The 22,496-nt window shown below is 46.0% G+C and overlaps 1 protein-coding gene across 1 annotated transcript in view; it reads left to right on the top strand.

Moving 5' to 3' along the window:
• Positions 1-17,610: 17,610 nt before the first annotated feature.
• Positions 17,611-22,496, top strand: part of LOC142311925 (uncharacterized) — an 85,587-nt gene continuing 80,701 nt past the window's right edge. The window contains exon 1 of the mRNA XM_075350789.1: positions 17,611-17,646. The gene's annotated coding sequence lies outside the window, so the exon portion shown is untranslated. The remainder of the gene's footprint in view (positions 17,647-22,496) is intronic.

The raw sequence follows: 22,496 nt of genomic DNA, 5'->3' as shown, positions 1-22,496 counted from the left end.
GACATGCACACCAGTCATATCCTCGGTTCAGCGTGGCTGGCCAGAGGACAGGGTAGATGAGGAGGAGGAGGAGGAGGAGGAGGAGGACAGCATGTTCAGTCAACGTGTTGGTCAGGCTACTGAAGTCCTGGCTGTTAAGAGTCTGGCGCACATGGCTGACTTTATGGTAAGCTGCCTGTCTCGTGACCCTCGCGTTAAGAACATCTTGGCCGACAATCATTACTGGTTGGTAACACTGTTAGACCCACGCTACAAGGAGAACTTTATGTCTCTTATTCCCGAGGTGGAGAGGTCAACCAAAATGCAGCAGTTCCGGAAGGCCATAGTCACGGAAGTAGGCAAAGCATTCCCCTCACAAAACGCTAGCGGCATAGGTCAGGAATCAGTGGACAACCAAGGTGTACAGCCGAGAGAGGCACAAGTCCAATCCGCCAGAGGTAGGGGAACAGTCTTTAAGATGTGGGACAGTTTTCTCAGCCCCTCACGTACCACAGCCCCTAAGGTGCGGGGTAGTGCCACAAGAAATCCTAAGTTTGCCCAGATGCTCAAGAAGTACCTTGCAGATCGAACAACTGTACTCCGACATTCCTCTGTGCCTTACAATTATTGGGTATCCAAGGTGGACACGTGGCATGAATTGGCTCTCTACGCCTTGGAAGTCCTGGCCTGCCCTGCCGCTAGCGTTTTGTCAGAGCGTGTTTTTAGTGCCGCAGGTGGAATCATTACAGATAAACGCACCCGACTGTCAACTGAAAATGCTGACAGGCTGACTCTGATCAAGATGAACAAGGGTTGGATTGGGCCAGACTTCACCACACCACCAGCAAATGAGAGCGGAATTTAAAGTTTGTAACGGGAATTTGCCATGTACCTCCAGTCACCCATGGGTACACACTTCTGGACTTTGGATAATCGCTGGACTGCTCCTCCTTCTCCTCATGCGCCACCATGATGACCATTACAAGAGTTAGGCCTTTGTTTCAGGTATACCCCCAGTGGTAAATTTTTTCGCCCATTCTTTGCAGAATGGACATTACAACGACAGGAGACCCGCTCCTTTGCAATGGGAACAATGTTTTGAGGCCCTCATGCACGTCTCTATGCAGGGACAACGTGGAGCCTCCCAATTTTTGGCTGCCCTGCCAAAGGGCTATACTACAAAAGACCCACTTCCTTCCAATGGGCACTTCAGGTTTACAGGCCCTCATGCACGTCTCTATCCAGGGACAACGTGGAGCCTCCCAATTTTTGGCTGCCCTGCCTAAGGGCTATACTACAATAGACCCACTTCCTTCCAATGGGCACTTCAGGTTAACAGGCCCTCATGCACGTCTCTATCCAGGGACAACGTGGAGCCTCCCAATTTTTGGCTGCCCTGCCAAAGGGCTATACTACAAAAGACCCACTTCCTTCCAATGGGCACTTCAGGTTAACAGGCCCTCATGCACGTCTCTATCCAGGGACAACGTGGAGCCTCCCAATTTTTGGCTGCCCTGCCAAAGGGCTATACTACAAAAGACCCACTTCCTTCCAATGGGCACTTCAGGTTTACAGGCCCTCATGCACGTCTCTATCCAGGGACAACGTGGAGCCTCCCAATTTTTGGCTGCCCTGCCTAAGGGCTATACTACAATAGACCCACTTCCTTCCAATGGGCACTTCAGGTTAACAGGCCCTCATGCACGTCTCTATCCAGGGACAACGTGGAGCCTCCCAATTTTTGGCTGCCCTGCCAAAGGGCTATACTACAAAAGACCCACTTTCTTCCAATGGGCACTTCAGGTTAACAGGCCCTCATGCACGTCTCTATCCAGGGACAACGTGGAGCCTCCCAATTTTTGGCTGCCCTGCCTAAGGGCTATACTACAATAGACCCACTTCCTTCCAATGGGCACTTCAGGTTTACAGGCCCTCATGCACGTCTCTATCCAGGGACAACGTGGAGCCTCCCAATTTTTGGCTGCCCTGCCAAAGGGCTATACTACAAAAGACCCACTTCCTTCCAATGGGCACTTCAGGTTAACAGGCCCTCATGCACGTCTCTATCCAGGGACAACGTGGAGCCTCCCAATTTTTGGCTGCCCTGCCAAAGGGCTATACTACAAAAGACCCACTTCCTTCCAATGGGCACTTCAGGTTAACAGGCCCTCATGCACGTCTCTATCCAGGGACAACGTGGAGCCTCCCAATTTTTGGCTGCCCTGCCAAAGGGCTATACTACAAAAGACCCACTTCCTTCCAATGGGCACTTCAGGTTAACAGGCCCTCATGCACGTCTCTATCCAGGGACAACGTGGAGCCTCCCAATTTTTGGCTGCCCTGCCAAAGGGCTATACTACAATAGACCCACTTCCTTCCAATGGGCACTTCAGGTTTACAGGCCCTCATGCACGTCTGTATGCAGGGTCATTGGTGAACCTCAAAATTTTGGACTGCCCTGGCAAAGGAAAATACTACAAAGACTCAGTTCCTCAAAATGGGCACATTAGACTCAGAGGCCTTTATGTACGTCTCTTCTCAGGGACATCGGAGTGCCACACAATGTTTTACGTAAAATCTTTCATGTATTGATCTCAAAAAGTAACATACATTAGCTCTATCTCACTATTGGGTATGTGCCCTTAACATTTCCGCCATGAAAATTCATTTTGGTGTCATTTTGGAAGGTTTTCTGGTGAGTCCGTAAAAATGGCGTAAAACGCGGACAAAATTGTTCACAGCTGTGACTTTTGAGTGATAAATGCTTCAAGGGGTCTTCCCCATGCTGTTGCCATGTCATTTGAGCACTCTTCGGAGACTTTTGTGCCATTTTTAGGGTTTCTACATGCTGCCGGTGGTCATTTCACAAAAATACTCGGGTCTCCCATAGGATAACATTGGGCTCGTTGCTCGGGCCGAGTACACGAGTATCTTGGGAGGCTCGGCCCGAGCTTCGAGCACCCGAGCTTTTTAGTACTCGCTCATCACTAATTCTGAAGTGTACCGGGATATACTTTCAGCCCAGATTCAGCCAAATGCCGCAAAGTTGATCGGACGGCGCTTCATAGTACAGATGGACAATGACCCCATGCATACAGCCAAAGCTACCCAGGAGTTAATGAGTGCAAAAAAGTGGAACATTCTGCAATGGCCAAGTCAATCACCAGATCTTAACCCAATTGAGCATGCATTTCACTTGCTCAAATCCAGACTTAAGACGGAAAGACCCACAAACAAGCAAGACCTGAAGGCTGCGGCTGTAAAGGCCTGGCAAAGCATTAAGAAGGAGGAAACCCAGCGTTTGGTGATGTCCATGGGTTCCAGACTTAAGGCAGTGATTGCCTCCAAAGGATTCGCAAAAAAATATTGAAAATAAAAATATTTTGTTTGGGTTTGGTTTATTTGTCCAATTACTTTTGACCTCCTAAAATGTGGAGTGTTTGTAAAGAAATGTGTACAATTCCTACAATTTCTATCAGATATTTTTGTTCAAACCTTCAAATTAAACGTTACAATCTGCACTTGAATTCTGTTGTAGAGGTTTCATTTCAAATCCAATGTGGTGGCATGCAGAGCCCATCTCGCGAAAATTGTGTCACTGTCCAAATATTTCTGGACCTAACTGTATATCTATATATATAATTGCCTTATTCTGTCTGTCTGTCTTGCTCCAAAATTCTGTTGTTACCGCGACAAGCGTCTCATTGGCCGCTCGCCTCGCCTCCACCCCCCCCGCACGGATTGGCCGCTCGCCCAGGCTCCGCCCCCCACACGGATTGGCCTCTCGCCCCGGCCCCCTGCACGCATTGGCAACTCGGCCACGCCCCTGCCCCCCTCACGCATTGCACGCTCGCTCTGGCTCCGCCCCCCGCACGCATTCCCCGAACCGACACGGAGCTCCGACTCCCAGGTGAGTGCTGTACCCCCGGGAGCCCACACCAGCGTACGCCGGCAACCCAGCCGACACATACCCTCGCATTGCTGGGGTTGCCGGCGTACGCTGGTGTGGGCTCCGGTGCGTGCGGGGGGCGGGGTACGCTGGTAACCATGGTACACATCGGGTAATATTGTGTAGCATGGTTACCAGCGTACACGCATCAAGGTCCTGCAGCGGCGGAACACACACACACGCACACACATAAGAACAGACACACACACACACACATCAGATCACACTCACTCTCACACACACCTCAGATCACATCCACACACTCACAACATTTGCTTCTCAGCGGCGATACTGTGCGTGCAGTGACCTTCCAGGACCTGCCGGAGGATCACATGGCCGGAAGCATGTGGTATCTCCGGATGTTGTGAGTGTGAGCGCGTATGTGCGATATCGTCAATGTGTGTGTGCGTGTATGCGATCGTGTGTGTGCGTGTATGCGATCGTGTGTGTGCGTGTATGCGATCGGATGTGTGCGTGTATGCGATCGGATGTGTGCATGTATGCGATCGGATGTGTGCGTGTCGACAGAAAGCAGAGGAGCACTGCGTGCAGCACAGCTGCTGGGACCGCCCACCGGAGGGCACAGGCAGAAGTGGGGTGTGAGTGTATGCGATCAGATGTGTACGTGTATACTGTCTGATGTGTGACTGTGGAGCACGATGGGGGGTGCACAGCATGGGGGGTGGAGCACGATGGGGAGTGCGCAGCATGGGGGATGGAGCATGATGGGGAGTGCACAGCATGGGGGATGGAGCACGATGGGTAGTGCGCAGCATGGGGGATGGAGCACGATGGGGAGTGCGCAGCATGGGGGATGGAGCACGATGGGGAGTGCGCAGCATGGGGGATGGAGCACGATGGGGGGTGCGCAGCATGGGGGATGGAGCACGATGGGGGGTGCGCAGCATGGGGGATGGAGCACGATGGGGAGTGCGCAGCATGGGGGATGGAGCACGATGGGGAGTGCGCAGCATGGGGGATGGAGCATGATGGGGGGTGCGCAGCATGGGGGATGGAGCACGATGGAGGGTGCGTAGCATGGGGGATGGAGCACGATGGGGGGTGCGTAGCATGGGGGATGGAGCACGATGGGGGGTGCGCAGCATGGGGGATGGAGCACGATGGGGGTGCACACCTCCCCCCAAAACACACACTGCCACACGCGCACCGCACAACACACCACACACACACTGGGAACCACAAACAACGCCCTACACAGACACCCACACACACAGACAACGCCGCATACACACAACACCCAACACACAAACACCGCAGCATACACAAATATACGCACATACTGCGCAACACACACACATTGCACAAAACATACCTCCCCCAAAACACACACACGCACCCCACACCCACACAAACCGCGCAACACACACAGCACCACACACAGACAACACTGCAGACACACAGCGCTCCACAAACAACACAACACACACATAGCGCTCCACACAAACAACACCGCTCTCACACACCCCCACCCAGACAACACCCAGAACATTTACAGCGCCCTACACAAACACTGGCAACTACACACAACAACATCTATATATATATAACAAAAATCATACATTAACTACACAATAAATTCTAGAATACCCGATGCGTTAGAATCGGGCCACCTTCTAGTACATATATATATATCTGTATACAACTTATATGTTTTGCGATATTGCATTCAGTTCACACACTGTTCAATGGGGGATATGTAACACCCTGGCCCATCAGGTCATCACAGGGTATTGTGCAATCTGCCCTTCTGCACGGTATCCGCATCCTCCTTGGTTACGGGCCCCTGGCCTTTGGTGTTGCTAAGATCAAGCTAATCAAAATCCTAGAAACACTCTGCACCACACCCGCCAGACACACCAATGGGTAGCCTGAAGAGAATAGGGCCGCCCACTTGGGGGTTGGTTAGGGAGGGTCAGGAGTGTCAGGAGAGAGTGAGTGTTGTGTTGAAGGTGAAAGGGAATGGATGTCAGGAGCTGGGCTCCTTGTTACTAGGTGGCAGACGTTGGTCTGGGCCTGGTAGGAGCTGGAACCCCGGTCGCAGGGGATCATGACAAGGGGCATGGAACTGCCGAGGAGGGCAGCCGGCACCCTTGTGCCATCTCCGGGCAGGGGCCAGGGCATGACTGGGTACGTGGACCCTAGGACAGGAAGTAGCTTCAAGCGTCCTGGTAATTCACCTGAGGAGGACGGAGCCTTCAAGATTCGTTCTCCACCCGCTCCAAAATCGGGATACTAGCGCAACGAGGGGGATAGGACTTTCCCAATCCGAACTCCAGAAAATCCCAAGCGTAAACCCTGAGAGCAAGCTCACCCAGTTAGCCACACTGGTGAGCGAGACCCGACTAGTTTTACACTACAGGGACCAATCAATACAAAGGTGCCAAGGAAAAGGTCACAGGCTAACAAGCAACACCAAAGGGCATGGGATCCAGGTGTGCTCCCTCCCTGCTGCAGTGGTGCTCAGAACTTCGGTTTACAAGTTGTCGGTGTCAGCGTTATTGGACTGAGTGAGTACGCCCCGATGGTATCCCTTCCACCAGCATCACCGAGCCCCAGAGCATCACCGAGCCCCGGGGCATCCCCCTACCCACGAAGGGGTTAAACACCTAGCTGCCATCCCCTTGCCACTGGGTGCTCCCAACGGCAGCGGTGGTATTCCACCTTACCACATACTGTAGGTGGCATCACGAACTTTAAACGTACAGTCCCCTGTAAATACCCCCATTTTTGTTTTGAGTGGCCGCACAACCCCCGGGTCCGGACACCCCCCCCTCCCTCAAGCCACCGCGGATCCGGATCTGAGCAGTTTCGGCTGCTGACACGGGGGCGGTACAGATACTCAATTGCTGGTCTTCAAGGTGGTGATAGGAAACACAGTCCATCCAAAAGTCTAATCGGTTTATTAACAGGACATAAACCGCACTTCAACAACATAAAGCAGAGCCTCTTCCAGCTTAACTGAAAACATACAAACACAGTTTTATGGTCCGTTTTTGCTCAGGAGATTTAGCATTCTCCACACACACACACCCACACCCACACCCACACCCACACACATACACACACCCACACACACACACACATTCTCCCCACATACTCCTGTCAGTGTACCGAACATCTCTCAGAGGCTTCTCACACACAGCCTCTTCACCACCATGTGCCAAAGAGACAAAACTCTATTTTACCACATGTGACGTAACCATGGGTGGTGTACGTAGGTGGCCAGACCCACTCATGTCTCCAGCTACCTGTAAACCTGGACCCTATAAACACTTGCAAAAACATGTGGCACTACAAGTGGCAGAACAAACCTCCAGTTGACAACAATTTTGTGGTACATACCGTCCATTAAGAATGGAGCCAGTGGCCACCTTAGGGTAAGGATACATGGCGAGTAAAACGGAGCAAGTGGAATGAGATAAAAAAAATCACATTCCACTGGGACCAATGTTACTCTATGGGGCCGCTTCCTTGTGCAACTTTTTCTCAGCTCTAATCAGACCAAGAAAACAATCGCAGCATGCTGCTGGTGGAATCCGATTCATTTTCACTTGCACTCATTCAAATATATGGGTGCGAGAGAAACATCACACTGCACTTGGATGACACGGGACTGCAGTGCGATATACACATCAGCTGACAATGGAGGAGATAGTGAGATTAGTCCCTCCCTCTCTGTAGCTGTGATCCGATCACAGGATCAGATCACAGTATAATGACACTCGGATTACACTTGCAGCAGAGTGGGAGTCAGGGGGTCATTAGTATAACATATCCGATGCTCTCGCATCAGATGCTAAATGCCAGTATGTCCTTAGCCTTACAGTTTATATACCCACCATGTGCTTTTTTTTACATTATTTAAGATGGTGGATAGTACAGGCCTGAAGCGATTACCTGGAGTCTTATTATTTTAGACTGCATGTGGCTCATACTACACCTACATATTATATTTCTTACTATGTATGTGCAATTGATGATTATAGAGCATTTCTGGCCTGTGTCCAGAGGAGCAGGAAGCTTCTCATTTAATTACTATACAATAAAATAATACTTCGCCCATCACTGACTATATCCAACAATATGATGGGATTTTTTCTAGTATAACCTGTTGTATACCTTGGTTGTAAATTCAATATTATATGTAGAAGCAAAGTGTTTCAACCTTACTCATCCCACATACCATACATTTCATAAGCTGTAAGGATAAAGAGTTCAAAAATTAATTTGAAATATACAGTACCTACATTTTCAATTACATTTCAGAATAAGCTGCAATGTGGATACACTGGTTTTGTTCATTATATGTGTCTAAATAATACATATCTATTATCGGGTCCTTGAAGTTACTTATAATGTGGTCTTTAATGGTTATCATCTCACGCATGTTACCCTGGTGTGAAAGGGTGACCATATGGCGCCCTGCTGTTTTGGGGCAACTCATCTTGGTATGGTCCCCTGGTGTGTAAGGGTAACCTTCTCAGGTATGGTCCCCTTGTGTTGAGGTGGATCCATGTTAGGTACGGCCTCCTGGTGTGGAGGGGTAACCATCTTAGCTATGGTCCCCTGGTGTGGAGGGTAACCATCTCAGGTATGGCCATCTGATGTGGAGGGTAACTATCTCAGGTATGTCCCCCTGGTATGGAGGGGTAACCATCTCAGGTATGGCCCCCTGGTATGGAGTGGCAACCATTTCAGTATGGCCCCCTGGTGTGGAGGGGTAATCATCATGGTTTCCCCCCTGGTCTCCAAGACGCATTTATATCTTTAAGACCCTGTTAGGTTAGAGTGTCTGGGGTCATGACAATCATATTTTGCATACCTACAAAACAAAATGGCTCCTCTGAGCCAGAAACAGCGGCTGGAGGACAGAAGTAAAAGATGTAGGCATGTTGTTTAATTAGATCTGTAACTTCAAGGACCCTCTTTCTTTTGTGTGTCTTGAGAATTCTGAGATACAGGTTTTTACTGTTTATATTGACCAATTTATGTTTCTTTCAAGGTATTCATCAGGACAATGCCATAATGTAGTGCATTAAAATGAAGAGCAATCTACCTAATTTGGCTGCGCTTGAGTCAGAGGGAGCCACTATGGGTAAAGTAAGCAAGTGCATTAACACAAAGAAGGGAGTCCCTACATAGCTGAGGTCTCAGAGGGACAATTTTATGGGGGGAGCCATCCAGCAGGAGGGCCCCCGAATCGATGCAATGCAGTTCGGGGCAAACAGGCATAGCTGATAGTGGCAGGTTTCTACTATGCCTATCCGAGGTGCCCTTGAGTCAGTAGGAGCGGCTAAGGGTAAAAAATATCATTAAGTGCCCAAAAACTGATAGACAAAATTGCACGATTATTAAATATTTTGTAGATTTTCTACTATACACTGTGTGCAGAATTATTAAGCAAATTAGTATTTTGATCACATGATACTTTTTATAAATGTTGTCCTACTCCAAGCTGTATAGGCTTGAGAGCCAACTACCAATAAGGTAAATCAAGTGATGTGCATCTCTGTAATGAGGAGGGTTGTGGTGTAATGACCTCAACACCCTATATAAGGTGTGCTTAATTAGTAGCCAACTTCCTTTCCTTTGACAAAATGGGTCAGAAGAGAGATTTGACAGGATCTGAAAAGTCTAAAATTGTGAGATGTCTTGCACAGGGGTGCAGCAGTCTTGAAATTGCCAAACTTTTGAAGCGTGATCACTGAACAATCAAGCGTTTCATGGCAAATAGCCAACAGGGTCACAAGAAGCGTGTTAGGAAAAAAAGGAGCAAAATAACTGCCCATGAATTGAGGAAAATCAAGCCACCAATTTGGCCATATTTCAGAGCTGCAACGTTACTGGAGTATCAAAAAGCACAAGGTGTGCCATACTCAGGGACATGGCCAAGGTAAGGAAGGCTGAAAAACGACCACCTTTGAACAAGAAACATAACATAAAACGTGAAGACTAGGCCAACAAATACCTTAAGACTGATTTTTCAAAGGTTTTATGGACTGATGAAATGAGAGTGACTATTGATGGGCCAGATGGATGGACCAGAGGCTGGATCAGTAAAGGGCAGAGAGCTCCACCCCGACTCAGATGCCAGCAAGGTGGAGGTGGGGTACTGGTATGGGCTGGGATCATCAAAGATCAACTTGTGGGACCTTTTCAGGTTGAGTATGGAGTGAAGCTCAACTCCCAGACCTACTGCCAGTTTCTGGAAGACAACTTCTTCAAGCAGTGGTACAGGAAGAAGTCAGTATCGTTCAAGAAAAACATGATTTTCATGCAGGACAATGCTCCATCACATGCATCCAACTACTCCACAGCGTGGCCTGCCAGTAAAGGTGTAAAAGATGAAAAATAATGACATGGCCCCCTTGTTCACCTGATCTGAACCCCATAGAGAACCTGTGGTTCCTCATAAAATGTGAGATCTACAGGGAGGAAAAACAGTACACCTCTCGGAACAGTGTCTGGGAGGCTGTGGTGGCTGCTGCACGCAATGTTGATCGTAAACACATCAACCAACTGACAGAATCTATGGATGGTAGGCTGTTGAGTGTCATCGTAAAGAAAGGTGGCTATATTGGTCACTAATTTTTTTGGGTTTTGTTTTTGCATGTCAGAAATGTTTATTTCTAAATGTTGTGCAGTTATATTGGTTTACCTCGTGAAAATAAACAAGTGAGATGGGAATATATTTGGTTTTTATTATTAAGTTGCCTAATAATTCTGCACAGTAATAGTTACCTGCACAAACAGATATCCTCCAAAGATAGCCAAATCTAAAAAAAAAACCCACTCCAACTTCCAAAAATATTAAGCTTTGATATTCATGAGTCTTTTGAGAATATAGTTGTTGATCAATAATAAAAAAAAATCCTCTAAAATACAAGTTGCCTAATAATTCTGCACACGGTGTAGGTTTATTTTAATTATTATGACCAAATATTATAAATGGTATTTAAGGGTTAGTATTTATGTTGATGTTATATGTATATATCTTTCTACATACTCTATCTTTATAATATGATTCTCTTCATATATGCTCATCATTTTCCAGTTAGTAGTTTGTGGATTTGAGAAATCATTGCTGCAAGGTGTTGTTTATATTAAAAAACGTTGTCGAGTGGGTCTTAGCTACTTTACATATTAAGGGCTTTCTGGAGCCAAAAATTGTGAATCGTTGAATTATTAGAACTGGTTACAATACAGGCAGGATAATAGTTTTTTAGGTAAGAGATGTAGTAACGATTTGGTTACCTGGTTTATTATGGGTTTTTTTCCACGTTCTCCATTACAGGATTTTAGTGACTGTCCTTTTGCTTTTGTTACCATACCATCAGCGACAATTTGGTAGCGTTGCATTGTTGCGGCTCTGGAATTTTCTTTACGAATAAGGTTACTTGTCTTCCCACAGCTTGTAGAACTGGCTGATGGCTTTATTAGGCATGGCTGATGTCGAGTCCATTTAACATGTCAAAAGGCCTCTTTGGTGGCGGGGTAGGAGTCAGGTGGAAATTGCAGACAAGTTAAGGTGGTCTAATTTTAACTAACAGAGGATGTAAATCCTTATGGTGGTGAACAGGCTCGGCGTTTGTGGCCAGCCTGCAGGATGTCGTAATGGTAATGTGGTTAAGCACAGGAGTGAGAATAATAGGGTCATTGGTGCCCTGAAAATGTACTGGCTCTGATTGAATGGCAGCCAGTGCGTGCCGCCACCTTCATGGCTGTCTGGGCTGGTGCTGTATGTCAGACAGCTAAGATCACAGGACTTGTGAATCCCAATGTACTAGCCCTTCACCTGACTCTTACTGTTATTGTTTGAATACTCTGATTAAATAAAGCTATGGACATTTTGACAACCAAAATAATGTGTATTATTCCATTTTCTAGGTTTACTATAGATATGGTTATTTTAAGGTGGAGTGGGAGTCCATCCCCTATCCAAAATTCATGACTGGTGTAAAAAATTTTGAACAAATACTGCGCCCCAACATGTTTAATGACAAATCACTGTTAGGCTGTGGCCATGTGAGATGGTGAAACAGCTCCCATTGTTCATGGCCAGAAATATGTACCTGGTTAAAGATATGCATGGCAAGCCCCTGTATCACCTCACAAGCATAGTTTAGACGTATATATTTGTGTCTCATAAATGTGAACAGTATTTATTGTAGGTAACTTTACCACCTGCTTCCTGTCAGTAATGATGTGATAATACTCTATAAGGGACAAAAATGTCATTATTCAACCATAAGAGGACGCTGTTTCTCAGCACAGATGAAAGACTGCAATAGGTAGCTCAGATGGGGGCGGAGCTACAGGCTGATAAAAAGAAGTACATCACAGGAAGTAGAGGCGCAGCCATCTTGGAAGCGGTTGGCAGTTGGCAGTGAATGAGTACAGAGACAGAGGACGTGCAGAAGAGGGAAGAGATAATATTTGCGACTAGAAATCTATCATCTTGATCAGAGCTGTGCCACTGTATCCGTATCCTTACCAGATGGGAGAAGATTGCTGAAAGAACGCTTTTGTGAAGTTGATAGGACGTTGCCAAGGAGACAAGCCACAGTGACCAGCAGTACTGCTCATCTGTTGGAGAGGCCTCTCATCTGACTGCGTACTTCAGACATATTGTCCAGAGCAGACCCGGGTCGGTAAGATAAGTTAGGCCCACTGCGCCATCGCAGGGGGTAACCGTGCACGCACCTCACACCAGTTTGGCGCCAGAATATTTGAGACTGAGGCAGGGCCTGTAGTTAGTTTAGTTAGGCATAGTAACACTGTCAGGCCACAGTTACTGCCACAATCACCATTTGGTACCATCGTTTCCAAGACTACATTATTTACTTCTTTGCCATTGAGGTTTCTCTGTGGACCACAACTACCTCACACCCGGATGTTACTAAGACCCGTCACAGACTTTAGGGCATAATCGAGCTCATCCAGGAGGGAACTTGTGTTGAACAAAATATCTGTTATTTATGTTTTTATGCTCTTTGCTAAGCAGTCATTGTATATAGTAAATTGTTTGGTTATTCAAGGTGAATCGTGGGACAAATCCTCCATTAAAGGGCACTATATTTATATTGGGGCAGGGGAATAGTCAATTGGGGGTTAGAGTAAATTCATTTTAAGTTTGTAAACTGTTGTGCTATACTGCGGGCGGCTTGTATTTCACACCCATCCAATTTTTTTTCATGTTTAAGGGTATTAATAGGTAGTTGGCGGTTGGAATATCCAGTCATGCCTGTAGGTAACATATAGTGTATACAGTTAGGTCCAGAAATATTTGGACAGTGACACAAGTTTTGTTATTTTAGCTGTTTACAAAACATGTTCAGAAATACAATTATATATATAATATGGGCTGAAAGTGCACACTCCCAGCTGCAATATGAGAGTTTTCACATCCAAATCGGAGAAAGGGTTTAGGAATCATAGCTCTGTAATGCATATCCTCCTCTTTTTCAAGGGACCAAAAGTAATTGGACAAGGGACTCTAAGGGCTGCAATTAACTCTGAAGGCGTCTCCGTCGTTAACCTGTAATCAATGAAGTAGTTAAAAGGTCTGGGGTTGATTACAGGTGTGTGGTTTTGCATTTGGAAGCTGTTGCTGTGACCAGACAACATGCGGTCTAAGGAACTCTCAATTGAGGTGAAACAGAACATCCTGAGGCTGAAAAAAAAGAAAAAATCCATCAGAGAGATAGCAGACATGCTTGGAGTAGCAAAATCAACAGTCGGGTACATTCTGCATTAAGAAGGAGGAAACCCAGCGTTTGGTGATGTCCATGGGTTCCAGACTTAAGGCAGTGATTGTCTCCAAAGGATTCGCAACAAAATATTGAAAATAACAATTTTTTTTTTTGGTTTGGTTTATTTGTCCAATTACTTTTGACCTCCTAAAATGTGGAGTGTTTGTAAAGAAATGTGTACAATTCCTACAATTTCTATCAGATATTTTTGTTCAAACCTTCAAATTAAACGTTACAATCTGCACTTGAATTCTGTTGTAGAGGTTTCATTTCAAATCCAATGTGGTGGCATGCAAAGCCCAACTCACGAAAATTGTGACACTGTCCAAATATTTCTGGACCTAACTGTATATTGTAGCAGTCTCATGTTGTAAGGCGCCACCCTGTATAGCACAAGGGTCTCAGCCTCTTCGCTGAGTGTTTGTGGATTTTCCCTGAATGTCTTCCCCTGTTTTGATTGCATTCATATTCAAATTGTAGTAAAGCACTTTTGTCAGTTAATCTAGTTTTGGGGCCGTTTATTTCTCATTCGTGACTTCGCTGTATCCTAAAGAGCCCACCCCGGCGCACGGCTTACAGCCACACAGGGTTATGTGCGAGTCTTTGCATAACACTCGCCTCACGTTTGCAGCACAGCGGGAGCCGAGTGTCATGTGATTGTGGTCTGATCATCCGATCAGACCACACCTGTGGGGGGAGCGCAAGCGCTGCGAAGGAGAGGGAGGGATTTATCTCCCCATCTCCTCCGTTGCCGGCTGATGTGATTCTCTCAGTGCAGTGTGATGTTTCTCTCGCCCCATAGACTTGAATGGGTGCGAGTGAAACAGGATCGCATTACACTCGCAGCATGCTGTAACTGTTTTCTCAGTCCAATTAGGGCTGAGAAAATAATAGCTCATGGGAGCTGCCCCATAGAGTAATATTGGTCCGAGTGGAATGCGATTTTTTTATTGCAATCCACTCGCTCCGTTTTCCTCGCGATGTGTCCTAGGCCTTATTACAGCAATAACGTGGCAATGGCCAGAGACTATGAGTAGAGATGAGCAAACCTCAAAAGTAAAGTTCTGTGTTTGTATCAAACACAGACTTTACTAAAAAATCAGAGTTCGGGTGCTTTACATATGCACTACTCGCTTGAGCATTGGTGCGCTCGGGTATGCTCAGTGTTCTAGGATATAGTGTGCACCCAAAAATCAATGGAAAAACCTAGACCACTCTCCCCAGAAGTGTTCTGTTTATGGCTGGCTGCATGTGAGAGGAGACCGGAACTGCCTAATTAGTGACTTCCATTAGGGTTAAGGACTTTATCTAAAATCTGGATGAGTCCGCCAAACTTCAACGAGTCTGCTCATCTCTGTGAGTACAAAAGGCTTTTATCACTTCTGTGTAGAATCCACTGAAAACTATTGCCAATCAGGAACTGAGAATCAGTCTTCAGTGCTCCAACACTTAGGGGCACTTTGCACACTACAACATTGCAAGCCGATGCTTGCGATGCCGAGCGCGATAGTCCCCGCCCCCGTCGCAAGTGCGATATCTAGTGATAGCTGCCGTAGCGAACATTATCGCTACGGCAGCTTCACATGCATTTACCTGCCATGCGATGTTGCTCTGGACGGCGACCCGCCTCCTTATTAAGGGGGCGGGTCGTGCGGCGTCATAGCAACGTCACACGGCAGGCGGCCAATAGAAGCGGACGGGCGGAGATGAGCGGGACGTAAACATCCCGCCCACCTCCTTCCTTCCACATAGCTGGAGTGAGCTGCAGGACGCAGGTAGGAGATGTTCCTCGCTCCTGCGGCTTCACACACAGCGATGTGTGATGCTGCTGGAACGAGGAACAACATTGTAACATCGGTCATTTCCAAATTATGGAAATGACAGACACTACACCGATGATACGATTACGACGATTTTGCGCTCGTTAATCGTATCAAAAAGGCTTTACATACTACGATATCGCCTGTGACGCCGGATGTGCGTTACTTTCAATTTGACCCCACCGACATCGCACATGCGATGTCGTAGTGTGCAAAGTGCCCCTTAGAGCTGAGATAATCTCACCTATTGACTGCACTTGAATTAAAGAGAACCTGTCAGGTGTAATATCCACCCAGAACCACGAGCAGTTCTGGGTGCATATTTCTAATCCCTGACTAACTGTCCCTGTATACACTAGCACAGATAAAGAGATGTTTAGAAAAAGTATTTCTAAAGACCCCATATAATATGCTAATGAGGCCAGCGACTAGTCACAAGAGTGTTACTTCCCTTGTTAGTCAGCCTCCTTAGCATGTAAGAACGCCCCTGTGGGCGTACTAAAATGCTAATGATTGCACAGCATCAGAGAATGGTCATGCTTACTTCTCAGCTGCTGCTGATCCCACACTTTCGGTCATGAGCAATACATGAGTTTGAAGTTGGGAGACATAAACCCGGCTTCATAGTGCGCATGATCGAAAGTCCGGGATCATGCGCACTGAGTCGAAATCCAGGAGTTGGACGCGATGGCAGCGGAGAGGTGAGCGCGACCACCCTCTGCCGCTGCGCATTCATTATTATGTTAGCACGCCTACAAGGGCATACTAACATGTTAATGGGGCCGAATAGCAAGGGAGCTAACACCCTTGTGACTAGTCCCCTCGCTCATTAGCATATCATAAAGGATATTTAGAAATACTTTTTCTAAAGATCTCTTTATCTATGCTACTAAATACAGAGACAGTTGGGGAGGGATTAGCAATATGCACCCAGAACTGCTCGTGGTTCTGGGTGAATATTGGACCCGACAGGTTCACTTTAAACTCTGTAGTCTGGCACTCAATGCACAATATACACAGAGAAGGGGAATCCTAATGAAGTGCAATTGTGCACATCCAAAAGGAAGGTAGCATTTGGTACCTTTTAAAATAAATCTAATATATAAAGCTGAGTGTATGTGTGTATGTTTGTCCGCTAAAAGAATCCGCATCGTCGCATTTACAATCATGAAATTTAGCACAAATACTCCATGTGACTCAGGGAATGTCATAGACTATGTTTGGATGGGAAAATGTAACCCCGCGCTTTACAGTTACTCTCCAAAAACCCTGCCTCCATTAAAGTCAATGGAGCTGCGAGCTATTAGGTTATTAATAGGAGCTGTGAGTGTTTGCTATAGAAACAAAATAAATTGTTAGTATAAAAAGCTTATGTGTAAGGTAATAAGATGTCGGTGGGGAGATAGATAAAGAGAGACAGAAAGAGACACAGAGAGAGAGAGAAACAGACAGTCAAAGACAGACACAGCCAGACAGGGAAAGAGACAGCCAGACAGGGACAGAGACAGCCAGACAGGGACAGAGACAGCCAGACAGGGAAAGAGACAGCCAGACAGGGAAAGAGACAGCCAGACAGGGACAGAGACAGCCAGACAGAAACAGAGACAGCCAGACAGGGACAGATACAGCCAGAGAGACCGACTGGGAAAGAGACATCCAGAGAGACAGACTGGGAAAGGGAACGAGACAGACTGGGAAAGGGAATGAGAAAGACTGGGAAAGGGAACGAGACAAACACACAGAGACAGACAGAAACTCAAAGAGACAGAGAGACTATTACTATCCCAGGCAACGCCCAAGTACTACAGCTAGCAAATAAATAAAAAAAATCTAATATTTTGAGGCAATGGGAGTGCAATTAGATATCTCTACAAAGTTGAAGTTGAACGGAAAAAGTCACCTCATCCAGCACCAACCACAACCAGCACAGCAGAGTCCTGCACACACCGAGGAGCTGATCATGTGACACCCTGACTCCTCCCCCTCCATGTGACATCATCACAGGTCCTGTAAGCACAGCTGCGTTTTGAACACGCCCCTATCACATGACAGAAATGACGTCATACCTGGAAGCAGCCCATACAGTCTAGCATCTATCATCCAGTGTGCGGCTTTTCAGGAGGAGGTATGTGGAGATTCCCTATTACTGGGCGCAGGTGGCATTAAAGGTAGGGTGTCGCGTTTTTTTATTTTTGTGTTAAAAATAGTGATTATGAAATCAAGTATTTTAATACAAAATTAAAATCCGTGCTTATTTAGTTTTTATTTCATTCTAATTTTACTGAAGGTACTGTTACTCACGGCAGCCCCTGTGCATAGAGAACACTGGTCTGGATCCGACCCCATTTAGTAACGTTAGAGTAGGCGTCTGCTATAACCTGGACACGCCCCCTGGGCTGTCCAGATCACAGCAGAGGGAGGAGATCAGAGGCATCATTATGGAGCTCACAGCGTATGCTGTTTGCTCCACTTTACCCGTCAACCGCCGGTATGTGTGAGGACGGGCCGCCTACCCTCACCTCCCCCCGCCGTTACTGTCTCCAATGACACCCCCTCTCTCTCCTCTACCCGCCCCCGCTACTGCTGCCGCCGCCGCTGCCCCTTCCCCCCGCCGTTACCGTCTCCAATTGTCAAGGTAGAGATTTTTGGTGAAGACTGCTAATGGAGTCTTCGTTTGGGATATCCAGAGACGGTGCCGTATTAGCTGATTAATATCGGAGCCGATATTAATGTATCAGACAATGAATACATAAGACATGTTCTCCTTGAGCCAGCATCACCAACTAACTCGTGTATTAGATAGATCCAATTATACAATATGCATGAATAACCTTGAAGCTAGACAGGGAGTACTTTTACTCCTTAATTTCTCACAGCGCAGTTTGTTTCTGTACATTCTTTCTGTGTGAAGCTACTGGTAAGACTTTGCAGCTTCACATTCTGGCTTCATTATATTTGGTTAACTCCTTCATGACTTATACAGCTTAGAATTATATTATGGGTCTATGCGATGGCTACATAGACAGACAGATAATTATGCAACTACATCTACATTTTGATTATTTACATACACAGATATTCTTTTTTTTATAACTGAATGTTTTATTAAGTTTTTAGAACAGATACAAAAAAAAATACATGCATGCATGGATATGTCTCACAAGCTTGTTAATAACTGTAAACCAGAAATCCGTATCCATATTATCCACTAATACACTGAAAACAGGGAACATGACAAGACGAACAATACAATACTAGACAGGGAAACATAAGGGAGGGGGGATGGATTGGGGAGGGTGAGCATATCAGGCTTCCATCAAGGCCGTACTTCACTGTTATTCTTTGTTGGCCCAATAAGTATCCCAAAGTGACCAAACACTCTCAAAAAGATCTACTGTGTTATTTGACAGGGCAGATAAATACTCCATCCTTCTCACATCTTGGATCCGAGATTGGAGATCTGTAAGTGAGGGTGGATGGGCCAACCTCCAGTTACGGGCAATTAGACATCTAGCTGCTGTGGTCATGTGTAATAGTAACCGCTTCACTCTTTTCCCCAGCTGAGCAAGTGGTATATTTAATAAATAGAATTTAGGATCCAGGGGAATCTGAAGGTTAGTTACTTTATAAATAAGAGATTGCACCAACCTCCAGAAACACTGGATATTGGGGCATACCCAGAATATGTGCGGTATGTCTCCTCCTGTGGCTCCACACCTCCAACAATTGTCAGGTATAGCTGGGTTTAGTTTATGTAGTAGTGATGGGGTGTGATACCAATACATAAGCAATTTATACTGATTTTCCTTATAGACATAGCATGAAGATGTCTTAGAGGCCGTATCCCAGATCCGCTTCCACATACACAAGGGAATGGTCTCACCAAGGAAATCTTCCCATTTCCTCATATATGTATGATCTGGCTTGTCTTCTGGGCACGGAGCCATTAAAATACGATATATATCGGAGATGAGGCCTTTAGTAGAGGCCCCAGCTCTGCACAATCTCTCAAAAAGTGTAGGGATAGAGACTTCTAATGAGGTAAAAAGGGAATGCATCAGGTGTCTAACTTGTAAATACCGATATTGGGAATTGCCTGGGAGATTAAATTTATCAGCTATGGTGGCGTAGGGGAGAAGGACTCTGGAGTGTGCGTCTACTATGTCAGCAAAGCAAAAGAGTTTCCTGTCAAACCACGTTTTAGTCGCTGTACCCTGCATACCGTCCGGCATTCTGGGATTAAAAAGAAAAGAAGTCAATGGAGAGTGTTCAGATTTAATTGGAAACTTCTTGACACAACAGTCCCATATCATCTTCGTGAAGGCTATCGGGCCCAGAGTATTTGGGTCAGGCTTATTAGATGAGGTGCCCCAAAGGTAGGAGTTAGGGTGTATTGGGGCAAGCCATAACTTCTCTATTTCCATCCATCTAGAGAAGGCACTGCGATTAGACCATGCAGGGATGTGACGTAAGTGTGCTGCCCAATAGTACTTAGTAATATCAGGGACCCCCAGGCCTCCTCTCAGTTTACTGTCAAATAATGTTGTTTTCTTGATTCTATGTCTCTTATGAGCCCAAACAAATTGAAGTATACTAGACTGAATGTTGCGCAACTCTTTGTATGGTACACACACCGGAAGGGTCTCAAACCGGTAAAGGAGCTTTGGCAGAACAGACATTTTGACTGCAGAGATTCTTCCAAACAGAGACAATGGGAGCTTGTTCCAATTGAGCAGGAGCCTTTTTATCTCAGTAAATAAACTAGGATAGTTCTGCTGGTATAAAAGCTTATACTTAGATGTTAATTGTATCCCAAGGTATGTCAAGGATATGTTTTTCCATTTATAGTTGTAGTTTCCCTGTAAGGAGGAGACCCGCACCTGTGGAATATTAAAAGGCAGAGCTTCCGTTTTGTTCTGATTGACCTTATACCCTGACAACCTTCCAAATTGTAGTAACAAGGAATGCAAATTCGGGAGGGTGATATGTGGTTGGGACAAGATCAATAGGACATCATCCGCATATAGAGATAGCTTAAATTCCTTATCTCGTACCATTACTCCATGTATATTAGGGTCATTGCGAATAGCAGCAGCCAATGGTTCAATACACATGACAAAGAGAAGGGGGGACAAAGGGCATCCCTGACGAGTGCCGTTGTGTATTTGAAATGGTTGAGATGTGGCATAAGGAAGCTTGACCGAAGCTGAGGGGCATGAATATAGACTTTTCAGGGCAGTAATAAATGGACCTGAAATTCCAAATTGATGCAATGTTTCGAACATGAATGGCCACCCCAGACGGTCAAACACCTTCTCCGCATCCAAACTAAGAAGGAGTGCTTCACTCTCTGTCTTATTAACAACCTCTACTAACTCAATGATCTTCCTGGTATTGTCCCCTCCCTGTCTACATGGGACAAAACCCACCTGGTCTTTATGTATTAGCTGAGTAAGTAGAACTGAAAGGCGTAGAGCTAGTAGTTTAGTGAAGATTTTCAAATCAGCTTTAAGGAGTGCTATGGGCCTATAGTTGGCACATTCCATAGCATCCTTCCCAGGTTTGGGTATAAGCGTAATATATGAATGTAACATACTTGTGGGTATAGGGGAGCCCGTGAGGAAGCTATTAAATAATTTAACTAAATAGGGGGTAAGTCGATCCGCAAATGCCTTGTAGTAGAAGTATGTCAGGCCATCTGGACCCGGTGATTTTCCATTAGGAAGTAATTTAAGCACCTCTCCTACCTCTTCACACGGGATTTCCTTATTCAGTGTGTTTACAGCATTCTTAGTAAGGGTAGGCAGCTTACACTGCTCAAGAAAGGAGTGGATTAGCTCCCTCTGTTTTCCTGGGTCTGTAGGAAGGGTGCTGGGCAAAGAATACAATCTTGACAAATAATCCTGAAAAATCTTTGCAACTTTAGTGGGGTCATATAACGTATTCCCTCCCGAATCTCTCAAGGCATAAACGGATGAGTTCCCCCTCTCCTCCCTAAGTTGGCGGGCTAAAAGAGAGTGAGATTTATTTCCTTTGTCATAGTATTTATGCCTGCTATAGAGTAGTAATTTTTCTGTTATATTGACCTCTAGGTCCTTCAGTTGGGCACGAGTCTTTACTATACCTCTAAGGGTACGTATTGATGGGTTAAGGGTCATCCTATTTTCTAAGTCTCTGAGACTTTTAAGGAGCTGATCTCTCTGATATAGTCTATCTTTTTTGATGCGGGAGCTGAAAGCTATGCATTGCCCTCTAAAGACGGCCTTATGGGCTTCCCAGATAGTAGAAAAATTGGGCACTGACCCCTCATTGTTCTCAAAGTATTCCATCAATCCTGCTTCCAGTTTGTCTCTGTAGGAAGTTCTCTTGAGAAGGGACTCATTGAGCCTCCTGTGGCAGACTCTTGTACGTTGGGTTGTCTGATCTAGGGTGAGAGTCATTGGCGCGTGGTCTGACCACGTTATTGCACCAATATCTACTTTGCTCGTCCATCTAAGGGCCTGAATGTTGCCAAAGAAGAAATCGATCCTGGTGTGTGTACCATGAGGGGGAGAGTAGAAGGTAAAGGTTTTTTCTGAGGGATGTTTAACTCGCCACAAATCAAATAAGGCAAACCTGCGGATCAGTCTTCGAAAGGCAGCTGTCAATTTACGTTGAGACGGGCTCGACAATTGATTGTTAATGGTCAACCTGTCTAAAGAGTCAGAGAAAATAGTGTTAAAATCTCCACCCACTATCCACACTGAGGGGGGAAGGCGTGTTAATTTGAGGAATACCCGGTTCAAAAAAAGGATCTGGGAGGTGTTAGGGGCATAAATGTTACACAAAAGGATTGGAACTTCCTTATATGTCCCTTGTAGGATAAGGTATCTACCCTGTGGGTCTGCCAGGGAGGTAGTAACTTGAATGGGACAGGTCCTTGATATCAAGATCGCCACACCGGCTTTTTTCCTTTCCTGAGAGGCTAAAAAAATC

The sequence above is a fragment of the Anomaloglossus baeobatrachus genome, chromosome 5 (genome assembly GCF_048569485.1).
Source record: "Anomaloglossus baeobatrachus isolate aAnoBae1 chromosome 5, aAnoBae1.hap1, whole genome shotgun sequence".
NCBI classification, from domain to species: Eukaryota; Metazoa; Chordata; class Amphibia; order Anura; family Aromobatidae; genus Anomaloglossus; species Anomaloglossus baeobatrachus.
This window is presented reverse-complemented; position numbering and strand designations above follow the sequence as displayed.